The sequence below is a fragment of the Callithrix jacchus genome, chromosome 17 (genome assembly GCF_049354715.1).
Source record: "Callithrix jacchus isolate 240 chromosome 17, calJac240_pri, whole genome shotgun sequence".
Lineage (NCBI taxonomy): Eukaryota > Metazoa > Chordata > Mammalia > Primates > Cebidae > Callithrix > Callithrix jacchus.
In genome coordinates, this window is record NC_133518.1 from 58,873,015 (window position 1) to 58,886,512 (window position 13,498).

General features: G+C 37.2%; 1 long non-coding RNA gene across 2 annotated transcripts in view; it reads left to right on the top strand.

Moving 5' to 3' along the window:
- LOC128929955 (uncharacterized) overlaps positions 1–13,498 on the top strand; it is a 356,823-nt gene that overhangs the window by 74,793 nt on the left and 268,532 nt on the right. The gene's annotated exons all lie outside the window — the stretch shown is intronic.

Here is a 13,498-nt window from a genome sequence, read left to right on the forward strand (position 1 = left end):
ATAGGCAAAAATTTTCTACCAAAAGAAATCCTATTTATATACTCTCAGTGTTAACAAGAATAACAGGTAAGCTATGTTCATTTTTATGATGAATTTGGTTAGGGAATAATTCTAAAATGTGTCTTCCTCTTGGATACACAAGAATAACAGGGTTGGGTTTAGAACATGTTTCTGATATGCTTCAATCTTGCTACAAGACCGAGCGACACTCATAGTAATCATTCAGCTAACCAATCAATCCATTAACTTGTCCTGTGTTGCTTGCTTTCTCTCTTTAGTGGTTTCTGTATATGTCATAGATGAGCAATCCTGCTACATTTTTTTAAATGAAATTAAAAATATATCTATGAAGTGTATCTATGTTGTCCTTTCTTTACCAGCTCTACCAGCTTATAGTCAAGGATTAACTCTATTAATTATCAGGAACTGACTTTAGAGAGAACCCAGAATGGTTTCTTTCATTTTCCTACTCCCCTCAATAAGTGGCCTGCGCCTTTATTCCCGGCCCTTTTGGTCACAAATGGGATTAGAACCCAGGGAATTTTAGTGTAGTGAAAATTTAGAATTTCACTAAAATGACTATCAGCTGTTAGTTGGAAATTATTTATTTATTTATTTTTCCCTGCCTTATGCCAAAGGGAAGCTGCTAGATTATTATAAGAAGGCTGATTTGCCCAAGGGACCAACTGATGCTTGGCATGATGAGGAGCGCTGTCTCCCTTTTCTAAGCCTACTGGCCTGGGGTGGCTTGGTCTACTTCCCTGTGGGTCCTTTGTCTCTGTGATCCCCATGTTCAGTCTTTTTTACTTCAGACGGAGAGCTGTGCTAACAGCTGCTCTCTGTGCCAACCCATCTACCATCCTTTCTGTGCCCTTATTTGACAGTATTCCCCATTAGGCTTGGACTTATCCCAAATAGGAGGATCCAAACTCATGGATCTTCAGACACAGGAATGACACATATGTGCAGTCATGGTTTGGTCAATGACAGAGCACATATAAGATGGTGGTCCCATGAGATTATAATACCATAGTTAACACAACTACTACTCTGTCACAATTGTCTATAGTATTCAGTCCGGTTACATGCTGTGCGGGTTTGTAGCCTAGGAGCAATAGGCTGTATACCACAGAGCCTTGGTGTGTGGCAGGCTGAACTATCTAGGTTTGTGTAAGTATGCTCCATGATGTTCATACAACCACAAAAATCACCCAATGATGCATTTATCAGAATGTATGCCTATTGTTAAGCAGTGCATGACTGCATATGTGTATGCATTTGCATATGGGTGTATGTGTTTACCAAAATGAGGTCCAGAAAGAAGTTGTAGCTGAGGAAATAGGAATCTTATATGTAGACATCAGTGGTTAATGGTAGACAATTAATTATCCTCTGAAAAATAAGATGTCTGCTGTTTAATGTAAACTGAAGGTAAACCAGTCAAAAGGCAAATTGCACTTGGCATCTCTCTTCTGTCCCTGCAAAACCCATCCCAGTACCACTACCCAGAAACTGAAATGAATATACTAATAGAAAAAGTCATCTGGGATCTAACAGCCCACACTTAAAGCCTGAAAGCTTCCATGACTCCAAGAAAGATGACTTTGTTAACCTCTGGGGCAAGAGTGAGCCGTTGAGAAAGACAGGAGAGGTGGGGGCTTAAGGATGGAAGGCAGGAATATAGGAGCTGCCTATTAAAGAACTGGAAGTGAAGGAGAGCGGGCATCTGTATGGGCCATTCTCTTGTGGCTAGAATGTCCAGACATTGGAATATCTGGCTAGACAAAACAATTCTGTATAGTGAGACCTCAGACTTTTCTACAGGCATAAGCACCAGTTAGCAACACGAGTGAACACAGGGCCTGACTTTTCACTTCTCAACTTTCTCTGCTTGAAATTTTCTCACATGGATCCACCTAGGGGAGAGCACCTAGCCAGGGAAGTAGGTTTATTCTGTGGGCTATCCGTTTCCCACCATCAAATTAAAACAAAAAAACAAACAAAAAACTCACAAACAGTCCTTGGAGAAAAAGAGACCAGTGCTGAGGTTACCTAGAGATTGGGACAGAGGAGGGATCACCACTACCCCACATTTTCCCTATTTCCTCTGCTTATGGTTGTCATTATACTAGATCTCCCCCATGCTAAGTGCTGATTTACTAAATTGGCTGATCTCTTCCAGACAGTTTCCAAATTAATAGTCACTCTGCATTAATAGGACTTGCACTAGTCAGGCATCCCTTTGCATTCTATCTCTTTTACGTAGCAGCGCCATCTGTCACTGTAATACCTGTGTCATCAAGTTTTGAACCATAATGCTTACACTTCATCAGCTTCCAAATGGTTCCATGATCTGTCAGCAGTGATCAAGGCAGTGCAATGAGACATGACAGGGCATTTTCAAGTAATTTCTTAGGGAGGCCCAGGAAGGAAAAAGTTGAAGTTGGGGGACATTTGAAGTCATGCCACCTTGAGTCACTCTTAGAAGTCTCTAATGTTCCAAAAGAGTTTTTTTTGTTCTTTTTTTTTAATACCCTGAAGCAAAAATTTATATACATCACTTTAATTTGGTATGAAAGACATATAGAAGCATACTATGTAAAACCATATATCCAGTGTATTGTCTATTTAGGGGGGACAAAGCAAGAGAAGAGTTAGGGTAAGACATAAGAAATAGGGTATGTAGTGAGAATGGGAATGGAAATGTTCTCTCTCTCTCTCTCTCTCTCTCTCTGTGTGTGTGTGTGTGTGTGTGTGTGTGTGTGTGAGAGAGAGAGAGAGAGAGAGAGAGAGAGAGAGGGAGGGACGGAGAGAGGGAGGGAGGGAAGGAGAGAGGGACTTGGAAGGTAGTTCATGTTGAATGGCAGAAAACCTCAGGGATGTAGGTAGCAGAAACTCACTAACAATTTATTTAGAATCTGTTATCTTTCAAGATTCAGATCAGATCAGTTAGGATAATGATCCCTTAAGATAACTCCATGAGATTAAATAGCAGTAGGGTAACTAGCAGGGTTCCCATTGTTTTCTGTAGATAAAAATGCAAACATTTTTTATAGACATAGATTGGACCTTGATCAAGGTCACATATACTATCAGTAGACAGTGATATGACCTTGGACAACTTCAGATATGTCAGATTCTAGACTATATGCTGTTTGCATAATATATCAGGGTGTGGGGATTAGGATTTATTTTAGCTATCCTTTTGAACTTCATATCCCCCAGAACAGTTTTGGGATGGCTCCAATTCTCAGAAACTATTGTCTAAATCTATCTAGCAAGGTCTTTTTCAGCCTTATTTCCTATCATTTGAAAAACATTTATTCTCTCTTTACCACTGTGGCAGTCTGCCTGGAAATAGATGCAATGTGTCATTTTGCACAATAATGGAAGGTGGGCTAGGAACTATCTATAATTTGTTTCTCCATCCATGCACGTCAAACTAAGTTATGATGAAAGTGGAGCAGCAACCTTGATCACCTGCCATTTTATAGCTGATTTGATTGTTTTTATGAAGCCTATGACACTTCTAACGCTATGGCTGTGATGATCCTGATTCTTGTCTCAGCAGAATAATATTACAAGAGTTGAGTCAATTCTGATTGCAGAGGACTGGAGAATGGCTTCCTAGTGTCTGGATTTGAGGGAAAATTACACAAAATGTGCTCCTGTTATTCCTCCATGGGCTGACCATGTAGGAACCTTCACCTAGCATTCTGCTACCTCAAGAAATTATTCAGTTTTCTGTTTGGCAGGGAGGACATGTTTGTAACCAAGTCATTCTCAGATAAGTAGGAATTTAAGATGAAATTCCTTCGAACTATTTTATTCAAAAAGAAGACATGAGTCAATGGTATTAGTGGAGCCAGCCTCATGGTTTAGGGAGATTTTGGAGCCAGATACTATAACTGTTTTCCCGTTGCAGAAGCTCTGTAGCAGAAAGAAAAGGTATAAAGGGAAGTATGGATTAGCAATAACATCTCAGTCATGGTTCTTAGTATCTAGTTTTACTTCAACAAATATTTACAGAATATTCACAATTGGCCATACTTCTGCTAGATTGCATGGAGAAAAGAAAGAAAACATACCATCCCTACTAAAGTTCGGGGACACTCACCCTTAAAATATTAATATATCTTGACAACTGCTATAAAAATGTTAAGAAAATGCAAATGATGAAATTTTCAGGAGATGTGATTAGGAAAGACTATAGAGAGGTGATATTACTAAGGCTTATCCATGAAGATTGAATGACAGAGTATACAGGGTAAGCGAAGGGATCAGGAGGGTACTCTGGTGAAAAGCCAGCATAGCGATGGGCACAGAGGTGTGACACATGGTGGTGAGGACATGTGGCAGATATTTATGGGAGAGGTATGTCTAGAAATTACGCCTGGCAAATATAAGCTGGAACAATATTGTGAAGGGCTAGCAATGCCATAATAAAGAATTTGGACTCAATACTGTAGATCATGTCACAGACTTCATTGTCTACAGGAGCCAGGAAAGTAATATAAATGAGTGACCATGCAGTGACTGTGGTCACTTGAATAGTAAGGTGCCTTATAAGAAAGGCAGCTAGGACTCCATTCACGCAGATGGTGGTTTTTTTTAGTGTATGAACACTGTGTTTCCAAATAATACAAATTTCCCAAGAGAAGCCTGGAAATGAGGCTTTATTTTTCTATGTGAATTCTCATGATAATTAAATCCTGGTAACTAATAAGATTTTTTTTTTTTGAAACACCTGGGGGCCAGAAACAAAGCAACTTAAAAGTTTATGTCTGTCCATATTCCAGTGGCTTGTAACTGCGACTGGAAACCAGTGGAAACTGCAAATATTTATAATTAAGCAGCAACTCAATCCTATGGGCCTTTAGAGAGCCAATTCTGGGAACAGATTGGGAGAAGGAAGATGACACTTGAGGCAAGACAGGCAGCTAGAGTCAGAAAGATGATGAAGGCTTGACCTCAGGCAGTGCAGGGGGGAAGGAGAAGTGACAGTGGAGGTGAGAGCCTTGAAGCACCTTGTGACCACTAGATGTGGTGGGGGGAGGGTGAGGATGTGACTGCCATAAAAAAATGACACCAGGGAGGTTGGGAGGCTGTTAACCATGGGAAGAAAATGAAAGGAACTACTGTCATGTGTCTATTATGTAATGATTCTATTTTGCTTTTACCTATTTTACATTTGCTCTTTATCATGTATCTTATACTTGCTTTCTACTGTCTGTTCCATAATTCTGGAAGAAATCATTTGGGTTAAAGAGAGCAGATTTTTCCCTCAAACCAAATAACCCTTTTTAAAAATTCCCATTCATACTTCAAGATGAACCATGGGCATTTGCTGCTAGATTTCAGATACTTTCTCTGTATAGCATTAAATACATCCTTGATGGATAGAAGAAGAATTTATGAGTCCAATTCATTTCAAGTTTGAAGATAATGATTTTCGCCTTTTCTGCCTCTGCTTTTTCCTTCTACATTTTGCATTTTGTGATAGTGAATCAGGCATATCAGGCATACTGTCATTCTGCTCAGCAGCGTTGCCGTCAGCAGCAAATTTGCATGAATTAAGAAAGTGAGATTTCTACATATTGTCTTCAGTTTTAAATGGTATTTTTTGTAGTGGCAATTTTAGGTGTCTCTCCATTGGAACTTCTAAATTTGCAGGAGCCTTCTACATTATTATTTGCTTAGAGGGCCATTGGAATAGAAGAGAGCCAGTTTTCTTGGATAGTGGGGTCGTGACATGGAAAGGTGAATGAATTAACTCAACACTGTTCAGTGTACTTATGGGCAGGGTGATTCTACAGCATGGTCTTGCCCAACATGCTGAATTTACTGGAGAAATGCTCCCCAAGTATCTCCCCTGCAGAACGTTTTTAAAATTATCTAACCAAAGTTAGGGTCCTTACCGTGTCTGAGCAAATTGTCAAAAGTCATGCCCATTTTTCTTTTCCTTCAGGCATTTATTTCTCACCAGGTGAATTCATCTCCTTTTCCACACTCAGGCACTTATTTCTCAACAAGTAAATTGTGTAAATTACCATTAGATGGAGCAAATTCTCATTATGCTATGATGTGGTGAACTTAATAGAGCTTTTAGGTAACTTGCACCACTAGAAGTAAGTGGATGTTTCACTCGTCTTCACGTATCCCTAGACAGTCATCAGCACTTGAGGATCCTGCCCCATCTCCTTTTCTTTGAAGATCGACCAGATATCTATGGGATAAGAGGGATTTTCTACAATATAGCCTAGCCTTATCTTCCCTGTGTCTTAGCAGGAAATAAGCATTTATGTAAGAACTAAGTGCTTAGAGTTTAATAGATCTTGCTCATACCTGAAAAGATTGTCAGGTAGCAGATGCCTTGAAGCTTTTGCTGCTGGGTCACTGGCAGGTTGGCAGAGAACTGGCAGGACAGTCTATTCCTTCCCTTGTAATGAGACTACATATTCCCTTAACATCTTTTCATTTTTGTTTTAAAATGCATCAATGTTAATATATTTTGATCTGGCAATATATGTACATGGTAAAAAATTTTAGTAGTATAAATTATTCTTTAATATTTCTTAAATAGTGGTGAGGACCCTAGAAAGGAATAATAAAGCAAGTTTACTTCCAGTTCTGCTACTGTTTTGGTACCATTGGGCCAGTTATGGCATCTTTCTGCATCTTAATTTCTTTACCTAACACCTAGAAATGAGAAGCCTTGCCTAATAACACTGGAGGATTCTTTTGAGACTTTAATAAACCTGGTATATAAAAAATGCCTTAAGTGTATATATAATAAAATATTTTTGTTATGGCTTCCCCTCATCCTAGTTGATTGCCCAACTAACACCTACTGTGTACTTCTTATAGGCTTAGAGAAAATGAAAGAGCTTTCAATTAACTCAGTCCTTAAAATAGTTCTGTATGTACTATTTCTCAGTTTTACAGTGAGAAAATAGAGGCACAGAGAAGCTAAGTTCACACAGCTAGAAATTAGTAGCAAAGTTAAGATTTGAACCTAGTCTCACTTTTTTCTTGTCCTTTATTCTCTCTCTTACTTTTCCTCTTTCTTTGTATATGTGTATGTAAATTTATATGCATATATAGGTTTATTGATAAATGTATACATGTACATACATCTATAAATCTATATCTCAATCATGATTGTAACTGCTTGCTCTTTTACTTAATATTTTATGCTTCGAATTATATTTATTTCATTAACATTCTTTTACAACATATTTTCTAATGATTTCAAAATATATCATGTCTAAAGAGAACTTACTTAACCAATTCCTATCTATTAAGCATTCATTTCTATTTTTTGGTCATTATATATAAGATAAATTTCCTTGCTCACAAGTCTTTGTGGGCATCTGAATTATTTCCTTAGAGAAAAACCCAGAGATGTAATTGCTATGTCAAATAGTGTGGTCATTTTTAAGGCTCTTGATATATATTACCACACTTTTGTTTGGAAAGTTTATGCCAATTTATTCTGCCTCCAGAATTTCACAAAGATGGCAGAACAATTATGGAAGGCTAGTTTAGGATAGGACCTTAAAGATCAGCATGTGCATCTGGGTGTGCACTTGTTCTCATGCACTACAGACAAGAAAACAGAAGGTGGAAATCTTGTCCAAGGGCATGAAGCAAATTAATTATGAAATTCAAATCTCCTGATTTCTGATTTGGAGATTTTTTTTTTTGGTGGCATATTAAAAAATAGTCAGTGATACTGGTTAACAATAAGCAACGGATGAGGTATGAAATGCCTCTGTGGGAGTGGGAATATTATTTCAGTCATCTTACAGTCCCATTACCAAATGTCACTCTCACATTTTCTGGTTGCTTTATTCTGATGACCTTAGAAGCTGGTCTATATCATTAGAACTAAATCAATCTTGTACCAAGTAACAATTTCAAATGGCAGTGGAAAAACTGAGAGGAGGGGAATAGAAGAGTTCAGGCTACATTTACAAAGAGCCCTCTTATTGTTTTGGGACTGCATATCTATTCCTTTTGTTTACAAAAGATAGTCGGTTGCACAACTTAATAGCAGTTTGTATGAAAATAAAATTAAACATACAGTTTAAAATGAAAAACATACAGTTATTGTACAACAAATAACATTGTTTTTTAAATACTTTTACATGAAGTGTGCTTTTTATGTAGTTTTACGTCATAAATACAATTTTGTATTTTGCTATCTTCACTTCTCAAATTCCATTTATAAAACCATTTGGCTAAACTTGCTTGCAAAATTATTTTTTAATTTTAGCCTCGTAGTAAAGTCTCCTGCCGTATTTAATTAAACATTCTCCCTCATCTCTTTTAATCCAAGTCAACTCTAGCTTTTGCCTGGGGAGCCATGGCTGCCAGCCTTTAAGAGAGTTTGCTCACAGCCTATTTGTTCAGGTGACTTTGCCATTTTTCTCATCTTAGAAGGAATGCTGCAAGATGAATGGCTATATAACCAATTCTACTCCCAGATTTGGCTGGATGTTAGCTGACCACTGTCAGTTTTGGCCTGGACTTTTACTTCCTGGTCTTCCTGATTTGTAGAGATTGGGGGCAAACTGGCTCACTTTATATACTTAGTAGTCTTCCTTCATTCTGGATATATTTTTGAATCCCTGAATTATTTGAGTTGGAATTAGTTTGAAGCTTCCTAGAGTAATTTTGAATTCAATAAACAGCCAACAACTAGCTTTACGGCTCCAGTACTATTCTGATTTTTTTTTTTTTGGGTATAGGAAGAAAACTGTAAAATGTTAACTTGTCATCACTGAGAAGTTAGGATACACAATCTACATTTTACCAAAGTGAGAGCGCTTTTTTTTTGTGTTGAGTAGAGGTGAGGAACTAAGATGTTAAAAAGTAAAAAAAGAGAGAAGGAGAGGAAGAAAGAAGAAGAAAAAAGGAGCGAGAACAGGAATATTGCTTCATTCTAAAAATGGGTATTAATAATGGCTGATCAATATTTTGTGTATTTAAAATGGAGAACTCTATAAATATTTATGCAGTTTACTTGTTCCGGATCTGAGTTGAAGTTCTGGATATCCTTATTAATTTTCTGTCTGTTGAGCCTAAATCTCGTTATGGGTCTTATGTATCTGGGTATTAAGATCTCTTATTGTTGCATTGATCCTTTTACCACTGTATCTTTGTTGCTTTGAAATCTATTTTATCAAATGTGAGAATTGCAACTCCTGCTTTTTGTTTATTTATTTATTTTTGCTCTCCATTTGGTTGGTAAATTTTTCTCCAACCCTTTGTTTTGAGTCTTTGTGTATCTTTGGATATACCGTTAGGTTTTGGCTGTATCTTTTGATGGGGGATTTAGTCGATTTAAATTTAGGGTTACTGCCATTTGATGTTAACTGGCTATTTTATCCATTCATTGATGTAAATTCTTCTTTATGTTGATGCTCTTCACTTTTTGGTATATTTTTTAGAAAGGCTCATACTGGTTGTTCCTTTCTATGTATAATGCTTCTTTCAGAAGTTCTTGTAAAGCAGGCCTGGTGGTAATAAAATCTCTGAGTACTTGCTTGTTCATAAAAGATTTTATTTTTCCTTCAATTGTGAAGCTTAGTTTGGCAGGGTATGAGATTCTAGGCTGAAAGTTCTGTTCTTTAAGTATGTTGAATATTGGCCCCCACTCTCTTCTGGCTTGCAGGGTTTCCGCTGAGAGATCTGCTGTAAGTCTAATAGGCTTCCTTTTATGGGTAACCAGGCCTTTCTCTCTGGCTGCCCTTAGTATTTTCTCCTTCATTTCGATCCTGGTGAATCTAATGCTTATGTGCCTTGGGGTTGCTCTTCTTGAGGAATATCTTTATGGTGTCCTCTGTATTACCTGGGGTTGAATATTGTCCTGCTTTGCTAGATTGCGAAAATTTTCCTGGATAATATCCTGAAAAGTATTTTCCAGCTTGGATTCATTCTCTCCCTCACATTCAGGTACACCAATCAAACGTAGATTGGGTCTTTTCACATAGTCCCAATATTTCTTGGAGACTTTGCTCATTCCTTTTTATCCTTTTTTTCTCTATTCTTGTCTTGTCATTTTATTTCATTAAGTTGGTCTTCGACCTCTGATATCCTTTCTTCTGCTTGATCCATTCTGCTATTTAAACTTGTGCATATTTCACTAAGTTCTCATGTTGTATTTCTCAACTCCTTTCGTTCATTTATATTCCTCTCTATATTATCTATTCTTTTCAGCATTTCGTCAAACCTTTTTTCAAAGTTCTTAGTTTCTTTACATTGGGTTAGAACAAGTTCTTTTAATTCCCAGAAGTTTCTTATCATCCACCTTCTGAAGCCTACTTCAGATAATGGAACACAGTCCTTTTCCATCAGGGCTTGTTCTGTTGCTGATGATCTGATTATTTCTTTCATATTAATTAATTAGTTTTGATGAGACCCTATTTTTATAATAAAATAACATGGTAGTTTTTCAAGCATATTTTACCAAACTACCTCATTAGGTTAAATACAACTAATGAAAGTTGAAATGTAGAGATATTAGGGAGGTAAAAATGAGCTTAAATTTTGTTACTGAATTTAAAGTGTTAGGAGGGCATCATCCCAAAGATGGCTTGCTATCCTAGAAAGCTGTGACAAAAAAAAAGGAATTTGTACTTCAAAGAGAGTTGGTAGTGTAAGCACTTGTGATCCTTAAAAGGAGAGAAAAAAATAGATATTATAGTATAGATGTTAAAAATGTAAGCTCAGAGTTGAGAATAACTTGGGTTGAAATATTTTTTTTTTTCTTTTTGAGATGAAGTCTCACTCTGTCGCCAGGCTGGAGTATATCGGCGCGATATAGGCCCACTGCAACCTCTGCCTCTTGGGTTCAAGCGATTCTCCTGCCTCAGCCTCCTGAGTAGCTGGGACTACTGTGGTATGCCACCACACCCAGCTAATTTTTGTATTTTTAGTAGAGACACGGTTTCACCATGTTGGCCAGGATGGTCTCAATCTCTTGACCTCCTGGTCCACCCAACTCGGCCTCCCAAAGTGCTGTGACTACAGGCGTGAGCCACTGGGCCTGGCCATCTTGGGTTGAAATCTTAATTCTGCTTCTTACTCTGAGTCCTTGGGCATTTTATTTGATTTTCAAGCCTCAGTTTCCATATCTACATAACAAAGATAATAACATCTATGTTGTAGAGTGGATGTGAGGATTGAATGAGATAATGTAACTTATTAGGAATCAATAAATATCACTGATTATTATAAAACTGAGGGAAAAACATTCATAGGTAGTCATAGGAAAAGTCAGCAGAAAAAGGATAAACGGTCAGAGGTAGAGAAAAGGAAAACTAGGCTAGTCCAGGAAGTCAGGAAAGGAGAGAATCTTAGGAAGGAAGAAATGAGCAAATATGACATGGAAGCCAAGGAATGTCAAGATCAGAAAAGGCCTTTGAATTTGATGGGCACTATGTCTCCCATGATTTCTAAGAGAATGTCATTTGGTAGAAATATTGGGCAGAAATCACATTATAGCACATTAGCAGTGAAAAATGCTCCCTGGGACCTATTGAACTCAAAATAGCTAAGGTGTGTTGCCAAAGATAGGTTATGCTATCATCAGATTATCTAAGGACTTGGATTACACATGTGCTTTCTTGTCCTACATACACCAAAAAGTGACGTCTGTGGTCATATGAAGCTGAGATGTGCTACCGGTTGTGGCTTATATGTCAACTTCAGATTTAGCAGCAGGTAATTTTTCTTTGGCTACATTTCAGCTGCTTATAGGAAAATAGGATGAAATCAGCAGGCATAGGTTGCATTCAGCACACTTACAAAGAACTGATGACATTTAGCTGTTAGGTGCCTACCACACATGCTCCTCCTGGAGTGAGTTCACTTGCAATTAAAAGAAAGTTAAGTTAAATCCAACTAGTCTTTCCATTCTGTGAGCCTGTTTAAAAAGTTATTTGTTGAGATTATCTTTCAATCCTGTTTTGCCTTTGGTTTTATTATTGCTCTGGTTTTATTATTGTGCTGGAAATTTATTATTTATTATTGTGCTGGAAATTCTGGCAGGACAAACCCATTAACCATCAATGTAAATGTGAACTCACAGGAAAGTGCGGATTTTCCCAAATGACACAAAACTATGGCAGGCATACCATTTTTTATAAGTTTAGAGAATTTGTTTTAACCATAAACAATAAAGAAACCAACCAGAACCATTTCACATTTTGAAAAATAATTAAAATCAATTCCTTTCTCTCTTGTTTTAGAATCTTATTCTTCACACAAAATATTTCAGACTTTGGATGCTTGTTTTTTAGTAACATTTGTTTTAAAAATGTCCCTATCTTAGGTTTCTCCTGGTGCTTGTTCAACATTTGTTGCTAATGACTCAGAACATTACAGATGCTTTTACTCAATGCTAAGTCACCTAGTACAGTGAAGGGGTTTGATGCAGATGAAGTATAATTAATATCTATCTTTGGGAAAAATGCTGTTCACGTTTTCTGCATGAGATGATTGGCACTTTAAAGGGAGGTTGTATCTCCTTTAAAATACAGAAAAGGAAATCTAGGTGTTCTGGGCATAGCCCCCTTGATGTTGCTGACAAAATGTTTTGAGTTGCAGGCTGTATGCGATCTTCGGCTATGTTCTAGTGTTTATTGGTTTAATGAAAAATCACTTTACTAATTTTCTATTCACATAAAGAACTCCAGTCTCAAATCTGCTGTCATAAAGTGGTTGACTGGTGAATGCACTCATTCTTTTTCCAGAAAGAAATTTAAACAGTTTTGGAAGACATCGATGAGTGACTCTTTTAAAGGTGATTTGAAAGTGATCATAATAGCTCAAATAATGAACTCATTAACTGTCTGTAGAATCCGGTCTATGTGCTGAGTATTTTTAGATGTTTGTGGGGCGATCTCTCTTGATCCTCAGCAGAACTAGAAAAATAGATATTGTTTGGGATTAGTACCAGGAACGCTTTCAGTAGTCAAGATTTCTCCAGTTTCTGAAAGATGCAATTCTGCTATAAGCATACAAGAGATTTATGGCCCTTACCATGCATACTGCCATTTCCTCATGCCCAGCTCAGGAGAGTAAACCTTTACAATTAATATGAGAAGTAGAGAGAGTGGTACCATGCTGCGTCTGACTTACTGGCATAAGTGTTTTGTTCTCACAGAATTCAAAAAAATTATTTTAGATGGCTTCCTGTATTTAGTAACTTGAAGATTTCCCACATAAGTTTTGATTTGTGCCTCTTAAAAAGTGGATGATCTTATAATAGCAAGTTTATATTCCTTTAGGTCACCAGTAACTGGAATTGAATACGAGCTACTTTTTCATTTGATAGCCCGAGTGTCTTCTACATAGCATTAGCATTGGAACTCCCTATTGTTAAAAAAAATTGTCATTTTTTAAAAACTTTTAAGTTCAGGAGTACACATGCACGTTGGTTATATAGGTAAACTCATGTCATGGGGGTTTGTTGTACAGATTATTTCAT